Genomic DNA, 15952 nt, shown 5'->3' with positions numbered 1-15952 from the left:
AATGTATCCTGGTTTTGATTGCCCCCTGAACACTTATTTGAATTTTTTTTCCAGACAAGCTGAGTTGTCTGCGCACAAAGAATGTAAATTATTTGCATTTGCAGTGTCCAGCTCCCCCACACTCCATGCCCTGACTCCTGCACCCCCTCACACGCCCCCAGCCCTCTGCCATGACTCCTGCACCACCCACACATACCCAGCCTCCCCACACCCTGACTCTTGTACCCTCCCACCCCCACCCTGAGCACCAAACGGAAACTCCTGCACCCTTCCCCGCCCACACATTCCCACCTGCACCCCTCACACCCAATGGGAGCTGCCCAGGTAAGCGCTCCACACCCAAACCTCCTGTCCCAACCCTGAGTCACCCCCCCCCCCAATTCTAGCTCCTGGCCAGACCCTACACCCCAACCCCCAGCCTGCTCCTTCACCCCCAGCCCTGTGCTCAGTGCACTTCCACCCTCAGCTCAATGCAGAGAGAGAGGAAGAGAATGGGCTAAAACCAGGGATAAGGTAGGTACCCACTGTATGTGGGCAGGGCCAGGACCCCAGACCGGCAGCGGGCTGAGCGGGGCCGGCAGCTGGGACCCTGGCTGCAAGGAGCTGGCGGACGGAACCCCAGACCGGCAGTGGGCTGAGCCGCTCAGCCCACTGCCGGTCTGGGGTCCTGGCCGCCGGTCCCGCTCAGCCTGCTGCTGGTCTGGGGTTCTGGCTGCCGGCCCCTTGCCAGTCGGGGTCCCAGCCGCAGGACCCGCTCAGCTCACTGCCAGCCTAGGTGAATGGAACCCCAGGCTGGCAGCGGGCTGAGCGGGCCGGCAGCATAAGATCAGCATTTTAATTTAATTTTAAATGAAGCTTCTTAAACATTTTTAAAATCTTGTTTACTTTTACATACGACAATAGTTTAGTTATATAGTATATAGACTTATAGAGAGAGGCCTTCTAAAAAACGTTAAAATGTGTTACTGGCATGCGAAACCTTAAATTAAAGTGAATAAATGAAGACTCAGCACACCACTTCTCGCCGACCTCTGGGCTAGACTATGGATGGGATGGAAGACATGATTGCCTCACTCACTTGCTGTGTATGGAGCCATAGGGGCATACAGCAGTTATTCTCCAATACCTGTTGCCTTGTGCTCCCTACCCTGTGATAAAGGTATAGTTTGAATGTCATTTCCAGGATGTTGGGGTCTGACAAAATCACCACATTTGGGTATTAGGAAGATTTTTTATTTTTTTACCTTGGCACAAGATTGGCAAGGTGTCCAATAGGTTTTCTCACCTTTCTAGCAGCACCCTGAGCTTCAGTTTTAGGTTAATAAGGAGTAAGGACAGGAATTAAAAGTTGTAAGATTGTAAGTGAGGTTTGTAATTTCATCACAACTTGCAGCCAGAATCCAGTGTGGGTAAGAGGCTCAAAAGGGCCAGCTCCCAGAGATAAGCATGAGTGATGAACCCAAGAGATGACTGGTAGACCTAATGGCCCAGGGGTGCTGGAACAATTTGTATAATCGGGATGCCGAGAGCCATTGAACCCAACTGTAAACCCTGTATATGATGGAAAACACTTAAAGCCAGGGGGTGCAGGAGCACCCCTTGTTTCAGCACTTATTTAATGGCCTATAGGAAGGAAGGGAAACCTTAAGTTTTTGAAGACTGAGATGGTCTTCATGTATACCCTCATTTCCCCCCTTTTGAGACAGAATCAGAGGACTCACAGGTGGGCTGAATCCTAGGAGGTAGGCTGAATCCTAGCGGCTAGGCTGAATGGGGCCAATCCTGAATATTGGTTATTTGGCATGGAGGCAATTTAACACCATTCTGGATCCAAGTAAATATTTGGTATTTTTTGGTGGGGAGAAATTATCCGTTAAAGTTTAATAAAACTGTGGCTTTCTGCTTTAAAATCTGTCCCTATGTCAGTGTTTCTTTCCGCATATCCCAATCAAGATGAAGTGTTCAGATTTTGTGAATTTTATTTGCATATATTTGTAATGTATGTAACCCAAATTTCTCGCAGTATTTTGATGAAAGCTTAGAAATTATTATCCCCAAAGCAGTGGACATTCTCAGGGAGCTAAAAAGCTACTCCACTGGTAATATTTGTACAACAGCTAGGGTTATCTCTTTGACTCCAAGAAAAGCTTACAACTCCACATTTAACAGCTTCTGTAGCTCTCACACATAATTTTTACGTATAGCATATTTATAAATGCTATGCAGCTTATTTTGACATACTTTCATTTCATTTTGACATCCTAATTGACCTGCAGCATTTGACTCAGCCCATCAAGACTATATTGACATTGTATATATAAAATCTTGTAAATAAAATAGCTTAAAAGATTTTAGAAATTACATGAAATGGAAAAAGGAATGTTAACAGAGACATTTGTGTAGTACATTATGAAATTATCAAGACCTTAAAAGTCAATATTAGAAATATACCAGCACAACTAATATTTGTTATATTAACTTCTTTATAGATTGAATAATTTTCTGCTGATATATTTTAAATCTAATTTTGTGGAATAGTTTAGCTGTTTTTAAACACACCTTCCTCAGAAATGAGACAAAAATAATAATCCTCCAACACTTAATCTTGCATGCTATGCCATGTAAATATACAAAATGCACACACATCTTGTGGTTCAAAGAAAAAAATGGGGTTTTTGATAATGTAAAATTTTGCCTTGATGTGATTAATCAAGGACATTATGCCATGCCATAACTAATGTAGGAAAATCTATCTGATCTGATCCTTCTCAGTGACAATGTGTCATAATGTGAGATAGCAAGGCCAAATATGAGAAAAGGAAATTGTTAATACAGTGTTTTTAAAGTGTTTTTAAAAGTCCAGTTTGTGAATGTGCTATTTTCTTTTTCTTTTTTAGGGTTCAGTGTTTCATACTTTTGATAATTAATTACATGCTTAGGAAAATATCCACACAGTGTGGTGTCTGCAGATTTATAGGTAGTATTTTATTTATCATCAACCGTGGATAGGTTTAAGATGGTTTTGGCACATAGATGTATCGCAAACTCTGCAGATGATGTAAGCAGTAGCAGAAGGAACTATCTTCAAATAATTTGATAAAACCAAGTCGAGCACACTCAAATAATGTAAATACCCAAGTGGTTAAATTTATTTATTTAGTTCATAATTAATATTTTAAATAATTCATATACCAACTAAATTTTCACTTCTGATATCTTGTCGATAAGATGTGAGGTTTACTATGTTTAAAAAAATCCAAACCTTATAGAATCCTCAAAATATACACATGCCTTACTGAGTAACTGTATCGTTGTTATTGTTCCCTTGTCCTTGTCTCTCCTTCCTCCCCACTTTTTGATCTGTTTCTTTCCCTCATTTCTTGTGTCCTGTCAAAATTGTAAGTTCTTTGGGGCAAGGACAAAGTACAAAAACCTTAGGGTGCTTTGGTAGCACAAAATATCCTTAAAACAGGGTCTAAATGGCCAGCTGCAATTTTCACTGACATAGGAGAATCTCTAGGTGGCATAGAGCTGATGGTGATCAGTTCTGTTCCATTGTTTTCACAGGCCCGGCCAAGGGAGGTGCTTGATGTGAGTATATAAAAAAAAATTGAAAACAGATCAAATATATTTACAGTATTGATGAAACATAAAATATTACATGCAATACACTTTTTACCATAACTGTTTAACCCTTCTTACAGAGATGAATAATACTGAAAGTCAATGTGATTTAGGATCCCAAGTCCCTAAATCACTTTTGAAAATTGGTTGTAGGCTCCTAGTCACTTAGGTAACATTTTCAAAAGTGACTATCATATTTAGTTTCATACAGTGCAAGCCACAATTAAATGATTTGCTATGAAATATTACCATGTGGAGCACAATAACTAATATACTAGTGCAGTGCTTCTCAAAGTCGGGCCGCCGCTTGTTCAGGGAAAGCCCCTGGTGGGCTGGGACGGTTTGTTTACCTGCTGCGTCCGCAGGTTCGGCCGATCGCGGCTCCCACTGGCCGCTGTTCACCATCCCAGGCCAATGGGGGCTGCGGGAAGCGGCGTGGGCCGAGGGATGTGCTGGCCGCCCTTCCTGCAGCCCCCATTGGCCTGGAGCGGCGAACCGCGGCCAGTGGGAGCTGTGATCGGCCGAACCTGTGGACGCGGCAGGTAAACAAACTGGCCTGGACCGCCAGGGGCTTTCCCTGAACAAGCAGCGGCCCGACTTTGAGAAGCACTGTACTAGTGATAGACATGGCTAGTTTATAGAACAGAGACAGGACTACCTTTGGGTTCTGTGGGCCCGGTTCATCTCCTTCCTTGCCAATGACCAGCTTCCTCTTCCTTGTGTATTTTTAAAACACACATCCTGGTAGGTAAACCCTTTTATCTGCAACCCTGATAACGTTGTGAACTTTCCCTCATCATGTGGTTGTGAGGCCCAGCTAAATTATAAGCTCAAATCTCCTATTGTTCATGATATCTCTTTGACATGTTGTGCTTTATTGTTGGAGGAATGCATTCCATTAGGCAACTGTGTAACTTCATAATATCTCATACAAAGCACTGATACCTGTCATATGGTAAATAAGTACATAATTATTTGTTGTAGAGGTTCTCTAAAAGACAAGAGAAGTTATGCTTTCCTTTCATGCTGAATTTCTGCCTATCCATGTCTTTACATTTACTGGTTCATGCTTTCCAGCATATCAAATGTTCCGTGGTAAATGCTGACTGAGATTAGTTTCTTAAGTATACAAAGCATAGTGTGTTTTAGCTGATAATCAATAATTCAATAAAATACTGTGCTGATTTTGCATTCAATCCTGAAGTGCAGAGTCACATAACTGCAGATGGTCACCACCCACAGATCATTTTTGTAATGTCCTTTTTCAGATAGGCCCAAGGCAATGAGAGATGGGCAGAATTTTAAAATGTCGACCAATTCTTGACCTAAACTTCCATGCCTTTCTGTACTACCCAGACTATTACTGACATTTCTTTCTAGAATAAGATTTCAAAAATAAAAAAAAAATCTTTTAATCTTGTGTTCTTTTTCTATGTAAGTGAAAGGCAATGTGGTATAGTGAACATAAGAACATAAGAAAGGCCGTACTGGGTCAGACCAAAGGTCCATCTAGCCCAGTATCTGTCTACCGACAGTGGCCAATGCCAGGTGCCCCAGAGGGAGTGAACCTAACAGGCAATGATCAAGTGATCTCTCTCCTGCCATCCATCTCCATCCTCTGACGAACAGAGGCTAGGGACACCATTCTTACCCATCCTGGCTAATAGCCATTTATGGACTTAGCCACCATGAATTTATCCAGTCCCCTTTTAAACATTGTTATAGTCCTAGCCTTCACAACCTCCTCAGGTAAGGAGTTCCACAAGTTGACTGTGCGCTGCGTGAAGAAGAACTTCCTTTTATTTGTTTTAAACCTGCTGCCTATTAATTTCTTTTGGTGACCCCTAGTTCTTGTATTATGGGAATAAGTAAATAACTTTTCCTTATCCACTTTCTCAACATCACTCATGATTTTATATACCTCTATCATGTCCCCCCTTAGTCTTCTCTTTTCCAAACTGAAGAGTCCTAGCCTCTTTAATCTTTCCTCATATGGGACCCTCTCTAAACCCTTAATCATTTTAGTTGCTCTTTTCTGAACCTTTTCTAGTGCTAGAATATCTTTTTTGAGGTGAGGAGACCACATCTGTACACAGTATTCGAGATGTGGGCGAACCATGGATTTATATAAGGGCAATAATATATTCTCAGTCTTATTCTCTATCCCCTTTTTAATGATTCCTAACATCCTGTTTGCTTTTTTGACCGCCTCTGCACACTGCGTGGACATCTTTAGAGAACTTTAGATAGAATTTGAGGAACCGAGGAACTCATGGGTTCTAATACTGGCTGTGCCATTGGCTCACTGTAAGGGCAAGCCACTTCACCTTCCTGTGCCTGGTACTGAATCTTTAAATATCCTATCTGTAATAATACTCACCTGCCTACTTCACAGGAATGTTGTGTAGATTAATTACAGTTTGTAGTGCTTTGAACATATACAACATCATATAGTATCTGATAAATATTATTATTTTGAGTGTAATTTCTAAAACTTCAGAATTTGTACATATGAGTGATCTATATATTTAAACCCCTTTGTGAAAAGGGTACAAAAGTAAATGCTAAGATCAGATTTTTAAATTGAATCTATTTTGTTTTTAACATTTGCTTAAAATCTAATGAAAACCTTATGTTATGAAGTAGGAGTCTCTTATTTTTTGAAAAAAAATTTTTTTTTAAATCTGTTTTTGTTTTTTTTGTTTTTGGTATTATACTGAAAGTATAGCTCAAACAGGAAAGTACAAAAGGAAGAACACACAAGTTCTGGTCAGCTGTTTTAGCTTTTAAGTTATAGATGCTTGTTATCTAACAAATGATTAAAATATGTTTTCTTTTAAAACTTATGGGAAAAGCATATTTTTCATTTCTTTATGCTGTCTTTGTGCAAGCAGAGTAAGAGAATGTGTTTAAGTGTCAGAAGTAAGGAGTACAAATAGTTTTGAATCATGTGGTTGCAGTCTCAAGAGTACTTTTGAGAGTGAAACTAGAACACATTTTAGCATTTCCATCTGCATACCTGTAATTTGCATCATCTCTAAAAAGAAGGCATTTACCACGCGCTTGTAAGGCGTATATTGAAAGTGCATGCAGCAAATGTCATGCTGCACTTTGGTTTTGGAAGAGGCTGAGGTGTGGGGGAAGATTTGTTTAATTTTTTCAAAGAGGTGTAACACGGGCTTTCCCCATTTCAAAGTAAAGGCAGATGTAAAACAAGTGTTGGTGCTTTATAGACACTTGTGTATGTATATGTATGTTTATATATAGGCTTATACACTATGTTCTTTTTCAGGTTTTTCTGACAATTTTAATTTGAATAGTATCCACTGGAAATTTAACATGATTCTGGTAAACAGTTAATTATTAATTTTAGGTGATTTCCAGTATGTCAGCTCATTAAATCACTGTTTTGACACACCTTTTAAAGAAATACTTTTCATATTTTTGAGGACAAATGAGATGTAGCTATATCAAATATTTTCCTAGGAAAGAGTTGGAGCTATAGAAATGTTGGCCAGAATTTCTAATTGGAGTAACAACCCCTCAGAGCCATCAAGCTCATTAGGGCCTGGATCCAGCAAAGCTTTTATGCACATGTAAATTTAAGAATGTGAATTTTCCCATTGATTTCAACAGGACTACTCATGTGCTTACAGTTATACATGTGTTTAAGTGCTTTTCTGGATCAGGGTCTATGCTGGCAATAGAGTGGCATGGGGGATTGCACAAAGGAATGTTATCCAGATCCGGGAGAGGCTATTTTGGCTTTTTTATTTATGTATAGGCAGGTGAAAGTGAAAAGCTTGCAACTTAGAACAGTATATTTAATGTCTCACAAGAGTTGTCCAGAGCTTAATGAACTCGTGAGGATTCCCTAGATTGTTTCCCAGCCACCATCTTCCTGTCAGTGACACCAGACAGCCCACCAGCATCATTTATTTAACCAGCCAGAGAGGTCAAAGAGGTGAAGTAGACTCTCCCCTAAAAACATGCGGTCTCAGCAGAGCTCTTACCCCCGTTAGCCTGTGGAGTGAGAGACCAGAAATTGAACCAGAATCTGCGTATGGTGGTTCTAAAGCACTATAACTGGTTCACTAGGCAATGCTGTTCATTTTGTGTTAGGGTGGAGTTTTGCATCTGGAAGGAGCAGGCCTAAAGAGGAAAGGAGTTTTGAAATTGTGAATTTAAAGAACCTCCTTTTACAAGACCATTTGAACCATATCTGGGTTGAAAGAAGCTGAAGTCTTCTTAAACTCATGATATGAAAAAGCTGTTTACTGGTGTGAAGGTTATCAACAACATTATTTTGCATTTTCATGGTTTAATTTGTATTTTTGTTTTTAAGGAATTGCAGCAGTATTAAACAGAGTTAATGAAAGCTAACTGTATAATTTAAAGTGGCAAGATCCCAGAGCAAATTCTCATTCGTTGGTGTTCGGCTTTTTTTATAGTACACTTATTTATTGGCAACTGGAATATATATATTCTTTGTGAAACTGTCGTAAAAATGAAGCTATCATTGTAAAACTGACAGTTTTGACAATAAGAACTGCCCTTCAATATTTGAAGCCTGCTGGGCTCCCCATAGAAATTGAAACTGTAAACATTTTATGGAGGCAGATGAATTGCTAGGATCCCAACATAAATTTTAAGAAAAAGAACATCTTTTTGATATAGCTGCATGAGTGTCTCTGTGTTGACTTTCTCTGAAATAGTACACAAAAGAGGAGCCACATATATTTTGGTAACATCAGGATGGAGAACCCTGTAGACTTCCATTACCATTAATGGAGCAGAAGAACACAAACCATATATACTTTGGCCCAAATCTTGCAAACATCTGCAGGCTCAGGGCCTATATTTGTTAAAATAGGAGCTTTCTGGTTTAGCTAGGTTTGTCCCCAGCTAACTGTTTAGCAAGCGATTTTTTTCCATAAAAACATCCATGATTGTATATTTCTGATCATTTAATATATTTGGAGGGAAAATTAAATGTCTTTAATTTTCTTTTTAATAGAAAACCAGAAGTGGAAGAAAATGAAGTATTTTTGTGTTCATGCTTTGCATATACCAAAACTGAAACAAAGTAAGGAAGTTCACGTTTTGTTTGTTATTTCAGACTTACTGTTTCAGGTGAACATCATCCATCTCAAAGCTGTGTTAATGGGATCAAAATGGCTACTTACACTTACTAGCAAAAAGGGATGACTGAGTCTTGCAGATTTTTTTCTTATGTGGTGTTTAACTTAATTAAATTAGATGTTGTTCATTTAAATTGTATTTTGTAGTCACATTGTACTGAATCATAGAAATCAAAGTAGCTAGATTATGGTTTCTTTCTAGGCATCTCTGCCTTTATAATATTTACATAATATTCCCAAGTTTAAGTATCAACTGCCTACTACATTTACTCACATGTGCAACTGTTGTTAATTGTGCTCAGTCTAGTCCACTGAAACTCAAAAAACATTTTTGGTTCTTTGTAAGGCCTGCGCCATTAGGGCCCTACATCTGTGTAAAGAGATCTAGTGTTAATAGAATAAATTTACATTTATGGAAAAATATTCCAAACCTCTGTTTCTGAAATCCTTCTGAATAACTGTGCATTTCAGTTAAACAGTGTACCAGAGAATTTCAGCACAATAAGCAAGAGAACATTCTTTCTAATCCTGTTGCAAGTTTTATGTTAACAGCACCCGGGAAATACAAAGACTTTATGCGGGGTCAAAGATGCAGCAGACTTAGCACCTACGGCTTGTACTCTATCACATACAAAGAAATTGTACTTTGACTTAGAAAGCTTGGGCCACATCCTGCAATACTTACTTACACATATGAATAATTTTATGTGAGTATTCTTACTGAGTTCAGTGACACTATTCTTCTCCATAAAGTTACATTAATAAATGTTTGTCGATAGGGGCATTGGTATATATGACATTGTACAAACATAGTCTAATCTTGTAAAACCTTATTCATGTTCGTAGTCCCACTAAAGCCATTCATGCAAGTAGGACCATTGGAATCCTTGCTTGTGTGAATAAGGACTTTTCACTTAAGTAATAGTTTCCATGATTGGTCATAGTCATCCATACTCATTCACATCTCTGTGTTACCGTGTTTTCACACTGCAGAATGAGTAAAAACAGGTCAGGCTGTATCCGAGGAAGATGGACTGAATTTAAAGCTACATATGTTGTCTGATCCTTCCAATACAAAAGCTATTTGCTGACGAGCTAATGCTGTTTACAGAACATCGCTACTGCTTTTTTATGTTATATTTTTACAATAATATTTATGTCAACTTCTGAAAGTCATTGTTAAGGGGGCACTGGCTGAAAACTACATGGAAAATTGTTTCCTATCTCTAAAGAGTTCTTATTTTAATCAGCATTCTTTTGTACCTTTGAATCCAAATGACAAAAACTGTAATCATTCAGTGAGGAAATAGTTAATAATCAAAAAGCTTTGCAAAATAATATCTCGAGAGCTTGTTGGTTTTGCTCAGGAAGTTTGCATTTCTTGAGTTTGTGCTACCTCATTATTTCTAATATTGAAACTACAGTTTACCAGTCACACCAACCTTTTAAATCAAGAAATGAGCATAAGGTTTATTAGTTTAAAAATTGAGTCTTTTAATATGGAAAATATCCAGTTAGACTTATTGGGCCACTTCTGCTTTCACTTAAACTGGTGTAAATCTTAGGTAACTTGTATGAAGTCAGTGAAATTAGCCCAGGTTTGTACTAGTGCAATCGAGAGCAGGATTGTTTAGCCATTACCTTAGAAAGTAATTATAACTATAGTCAAAATACATGACTGCTAAATCTTAAGATTTTTTTTTTAAATGTTATTTCTATATCTAATAAATCTGATTCCTAAAATAAATATAAAGAGGAAAAATTCATTTTAATAACTGTTAGCAATTAAAATCTATATTTTAATTTATTAACTTCTCAGAGTATTTGGATTGATTTTCTGAAAAATAAGAACAGTGAAAATAAAAATATCTTGGTGAGGCAGCAACAAAAGGATTCTGCGAATCAAAGTTAGGGATATTTTAGTTCCTTACACGGATATTGGACACACTGCTTATGATTATAGCACCTCAAACGGTAATCACATCTGATCACAAACTGAATAGGCATGTGCTTGGTCACTTCTTGGATAGGAGACCTCGAAGAAAACCCTGGTTGCTACTGGAAGTGGTGGTGATTTGATATATGGCATTCTTCCGTCCTGGATCAGTTTTGAATCAGTGCCTCTGCAGTGCATTAATGGTCATCGTAGCGCTAAAGGTGCTGTCTTCCTGATGAGATATAACCCAAAGTCTTGACTATTTGTAGCTACTAAAGCTCCTATGATGCCTTGGGCCCATGAACCGTATTTGTTGGGCATATTCCAATTTGGGTAATTCCTACATGAAATTTCCCTCTGCAGTTTCATAATGATAGGTTAATGATATTCTTCTTCAATTCCTGTCTTAATCTGCTGATGACTGAAGTCAATGAGACTAAGCATGATGGGACATTTTTGCAGGATTGAGACTATAGTTTATAAAGTATTTGAGACAGAGGAGATTATGAGGAGAGTTTAATAAAACTCTTCAGTTTGGAAAAGAGACGACTAAGGGGGGATATGATAGAGGTCTATAAAATCACGACTGGTGTGGAGAAAGTAAATAAGGAAGTGTTATTTACTCCTTATTAAAGAAAAGCTAGGGGTCACCAAATAAAATTAATAGGCAGCAGGTTTAAAACAAACAAAGGAAGTAATTCTTCACACAATGTACAGTCAATCTGTGGAACTCTTTGCCAGAGGATGATGTGAAGGCCACATCTATAACAGAGTTAAAAGAAGAACTAGATAAATTTATGGAGGCTAGATCCATCCATAGCTTTTAGCCTGGTTGGGCAGGGATGGTGTCCCTACCCTCTGTTTGCCAGAAGCTGGAATAGGTGTTTTATTCATTTCCTCTTGGGCACCTGGCATTGGCCACTGTTGGAAGACAGGATACTGGGCTAAATGGACCTTAGGTCTGCCGCAGTATGGTCACTCTTATGTTTTGATGGATCTTTCAGGGTCTAAAATGTGAGGGGATGAAAGCTGTTTAAATTGTTATTGGCCCAGATTCTCAGCCTAGGTTTAATTGTCTTTGCACTGCTCCAGTAGTGCAAAGGAGACTTAATACTGCCCCAGAGTGGCAGTTGTGGGCTTCCCTGTCGCATCCCATGGTGGCCTAAAGCTAACGTAGGAGACAGGCTGAAACCATGCTCTGTGCTCCAGCCAGTGGGCTTGTTCTTCAATGACCATTTCTGTTGGCATAATTTAGAGCCGCTATTAGGCTCTTCTAAATCATTCTGGGAATCAGGGCATTAGCAAAATGGCTTACTTTTCTTCCTCCCTCCATCCAGGTTCTGTACTGATCCCAGCTCAGCCAGACCCAGTAACGTGGCCCATATTTTGTGTATATATCAGAGAAGAAACATTTAACATCAGTATAAAACTATTCACTAGACTGAAGTATTTAGTAATTACAAATCATTATCGTATTTAGAGAAATTCGTTTTATGGAAATTGCAAAAACAACCCAATAAAAGAAAACCACACAACCAACCAAAGTCCCCAAGACCCCCCAAACCAGTTTTTTAATAGCATCAGTATAAAAATATATGTATGCAAATTGTGAATTAATATTGTTTTCTAAGCAGACATCAAGCTAATAGCTTGGATAATAGTGCAAAATCAAAGATTGAAACTGTTTGCCATAACAAGATATTATTAATTACATATGACTTCTTTTTATCTGCTGTTTAGAAAAAAATAAATATTTTCATCAAAAAACAGTCTCTGCAATAAGTATCACCATTACAATTTAATTTGTCTCTTAGATGTAATTTGATACTATTCACTTGTATGCCATATACAGTTTCCCAACTGCTGTTTCCTTTTTAGCAACATCTTTCAGAAGTTACAGTGTATTTCTTTCTGAATATAAAGCAGTTTGGTATACTAGAAATGCTTTAGAGTATATCAGCAAGTCGTTACAGTGGAAGTCTTTCAGAAGCAATACATTAGGCAAAAAGCAGCAATAGAGATACCTGCAGTGAACACCATGCGTGCCCTTAAGCAAAGTACAATAATTAGTTGCTCTTATTCCCATGCCCACTGTCCCAAGTGTTGATATTTATGAAAGGCAAAGATCACTGCAATACCATCTCAAGCTCTGCTCTGTTGGAATTGTTTATGCTCATTCAATTTTTAATGTACCTATAAGATGTTTTGATGAGGGCACTTAGCCCAAAGGGGTTTGCATGGCACCTTCAGTGATTTAAACACAAAAATAAGGTTGGTTCTTCAGAATATTTTAAGTGCTAACTTCTACTCCAATATTAATAATAAACATTAACAAACTATCAAAAAACAATGTCATATTTCAATCACTGAATGTGATCTTGGTTGTTTAATGTTCATAGGATGCTGGTCATTAAAAGTAGTAAAGTACCTAATGTCAAGATAGCCTGCAGCGGTAGAAGTTGCTCACATCTTGTGGGTATCTGATATGCTACTTCAGGGGTCGGCAACCTCTGGCAGCGGCTCGCCAGGGTGCTTACCTGCCGCGTCGGCAGGTTCGGCCGATCGCGGCTCCCACTGGCCGCGGTTCGCTGTCCCAGAGCAATGGGGGCAGTGGGAAGCCGCGGCCAGCACATCCCTTGCCCGCGCTGCTTCCTGCAGCCCCCATTGGCCTGGGACGGCGAACCGCGGCTAGTGGGAGCCGCAATTGGCTGAACCTGCCGACGCGGCAGGTAAACAAACTGGCCCGGCCCGCCAGGGTGCTTACCCTAGCGAGCCGTGTGCCAGAGGTTGCCGACCCCTGTGCTACTTATTTCGTAGATATTCAGATCATATGTTTTCTACTTCAGTTGATAGACGATATCTGACTAGAATAGACATTTTTCCTGAACATTTCATGTGATGTGACAACCTATTATATAGTGTGCACTTACGGTATGTTTTATAAAGCAATAGTTGAGAATTATGAATCATATTAATTACTAGTTTATGTATGAAACATCCATTTTTATTTCAGGAGATTTAAACTATGTACATTTTAGAATATTAGTGTTGCTTTAGTATTGATTATTGCAACTCATTTAAGTAATTATTGTGCTACTGTAATTGTCCCTAAAACAAACCTTAGTGTTTTCATTACAGGTCTTTGTAAATATCATTAAGAGTGGCTCTTGGGAGAGGCTAGTCATTTCAAAAGATTATCTGATAGCTACTGGTGATGATCTATAGGGTGATTTTCTACATTGGCTTATTTGGGACTTTGAGGGGTCAAAATCCTCTTCTTGACTGGAGGGATGTTAACACAAAATAAACCTAACGTGGATGCTCCTCTTTATTGTGTTATGTCAGACAAAAACAATCCTGTTGGGGATGAAAACACTTAACAATTTCTTCTCATTAGAAAATTACATTAAAAACATATATTAGGAAAAGTGAGAGCAGAGAGATGTATAGACTCTAATGTCAGGTCAGACAATCTTCACTGATTTCTAAGGATGGGAGGAGAATTCTACGGTGAGTCAATTTGGAAGAGGGAGTGGCAACCAAGGGCTAGTCTACACTGGCAATGCTAAAGTGCTGCTGCGGCAGCGCTTTAACTTGGCTTGTGTAGTCACGGCAGAGAGCTCTCCCAGCTCTCTAAAAAACCCACCTCCACGAGAGGTGTGGCTCCCAGCGCTGGTGCACTGTTTACATTGGCACTTTACAGCACTGAAACTCGCTGTGCTTGGGATGTGTTTTTTCACACCCCTGAGCGAGAAAGTTGCAGCGCTGTAAAGTGCCAGTGTAGACAAGCCCTATGACTATTTGCTTAATTAAGCTGATATAGGGAAGAGGAGTTATGGTTAGTTCTAAGTATAGCTGGACAATTCTTTCAACATCTGTAGGAGGTATCTTTTCCCCAAAATAAATAAATCAGCCAACAAATTAGGGTAGGTTGCAAAGATATCCTTTAGAAAAAGACCATAGCACAAAAAGATTTGTTTGAGGCTGTATTACCAGTGTAGTATATGCAGTAGATTAGTAGAAGATATAGATGTATAACTACTCCTGGGGGCATTCTGTGCCTAAAAATTCTGGGCACAATATTTTAAAATTCTGCAACTTTTTGTCAAAATAACATTACATAATCACACCAGTTTCAATTATTTTGGTAATTTATTTCAAAATACCTGTGAGCAAGTATGTCTGGAACAATAAAGACACACAAAAATTCCCCCAGGAGTAGAGAGTTAAAGAAACCCCTATGACAATCCAGTTCCTGTTTCTCTGCCCCTGTCCCAACCCAGAGCCCAGTCAGGTGGCCAGACACCCACAACCCCCGCCCCCTGAGTCCACCTGCAGTGCCCCCCCAGCTAATACACACAAATCCCCCAGAACCCAGCCGTGATGAGAGTGATCACTGGAAGTATGTTTTCATAGATTTTGGCTAAGTCATTTTCTTTTTCCCTAATAATCAACATATTTTTCTTCTTGGTGCTACAGATAGTGTAACGAATATTGGTAGTACCATCTTTCTGTAGTGATTTTGAAGAACTTCTTAGCAACCTCAATTAATTCAGTTGCATTAGCACATAAAGGGTTAAATTCATCCTGGGATAATTCCTTTGCATTCACTGGAATTACACTAAAGATGTTTGAATCAAAATGGTTTTTAAGTGATGATGTGGACACAACCACTTTTCTCTTGGAACACTGCTAGCTATTTTTTCTGTAGTTTCTCTAATTACAGTATTAAGCTATGTCTTCTGTTGTACTGCAACCAACTCTGCAGTTTTTATTTCAAAACTTGATTTGGCTGAATTCACTAATTTTAAATATAATTTGATATTCGCTGAAAGCTTACAAATAAATACACAGCCAGTATATAAAGCTGATTTAAAAAAAATCAGCAAGCTACAGACCTGCTGTGGTGCCAGGAAAAAAAGAAGATTTCTTCTTCTAACATAGCTCTTGTTTGAAGCCCTATAATTTGCCTTTTTTTCAAGATGCTAGTTATGGGTTACAATAGACAACAGTAGTTTTACTTGTAGTGAGGGTGTTAAAAGAAGAATGCAGTAAAAATTAGCTGAAATATGAAGACAGTTGTTTTATTTTAATATGATTTAATTCTGTAAATGTATAAAGTAGGATATAACATAATTTACCAGAAAAAAAAAAACAGATAGAAATGCTACACAATTTCATTAACCTCTAAGCAGGAATAAAGAAAATATTTATGCAAATAGTATAGGCTATCATCCGCTATCACCTAGGC

At 38.7% G+C, this 15952-nt stretch overlaps 1 protein-coding gene across 1 annotated transcript in view; it reads left to right on the top strand.

Annotated features, from left to right (window-relative positions):
- Positions 1-15952, top strand: part of GTDC1 (glycosyltransferase like domain containing 1) — a 266125-nt gene that overhangs the window by 30214 nt on the left and 219959 nt on the right. Inside the window, exon 3 of the mRNA XM_065413468.1 lies at positions 8642-8710. The gene's annotated coding sequence lies outside the window, so the exon portion shown is untranslated. The remainder of the gene's footprint in view (positions 1-8641; positions 8711-15952) is intronic.

This window comes from Emys orbicularis, chromosome 11 (genome assembly GCF_028017835.1).
Source record: "Emys orbicularis isolate rEmyOrb1 chromosome 11, rEmyOrb1.hap1, whole genome shotgun sequence".
Lineage (NCBI taxonomy): Eukaryota > Metazoa > Chordata > Testudines > Emydidae > Emys > Emys orbicularis.
The sequence above is the reverse complement of the archived record's forward strand: the minus strand, read 5'-3'. Positions and strand labels throughout refer to the sequence as shown.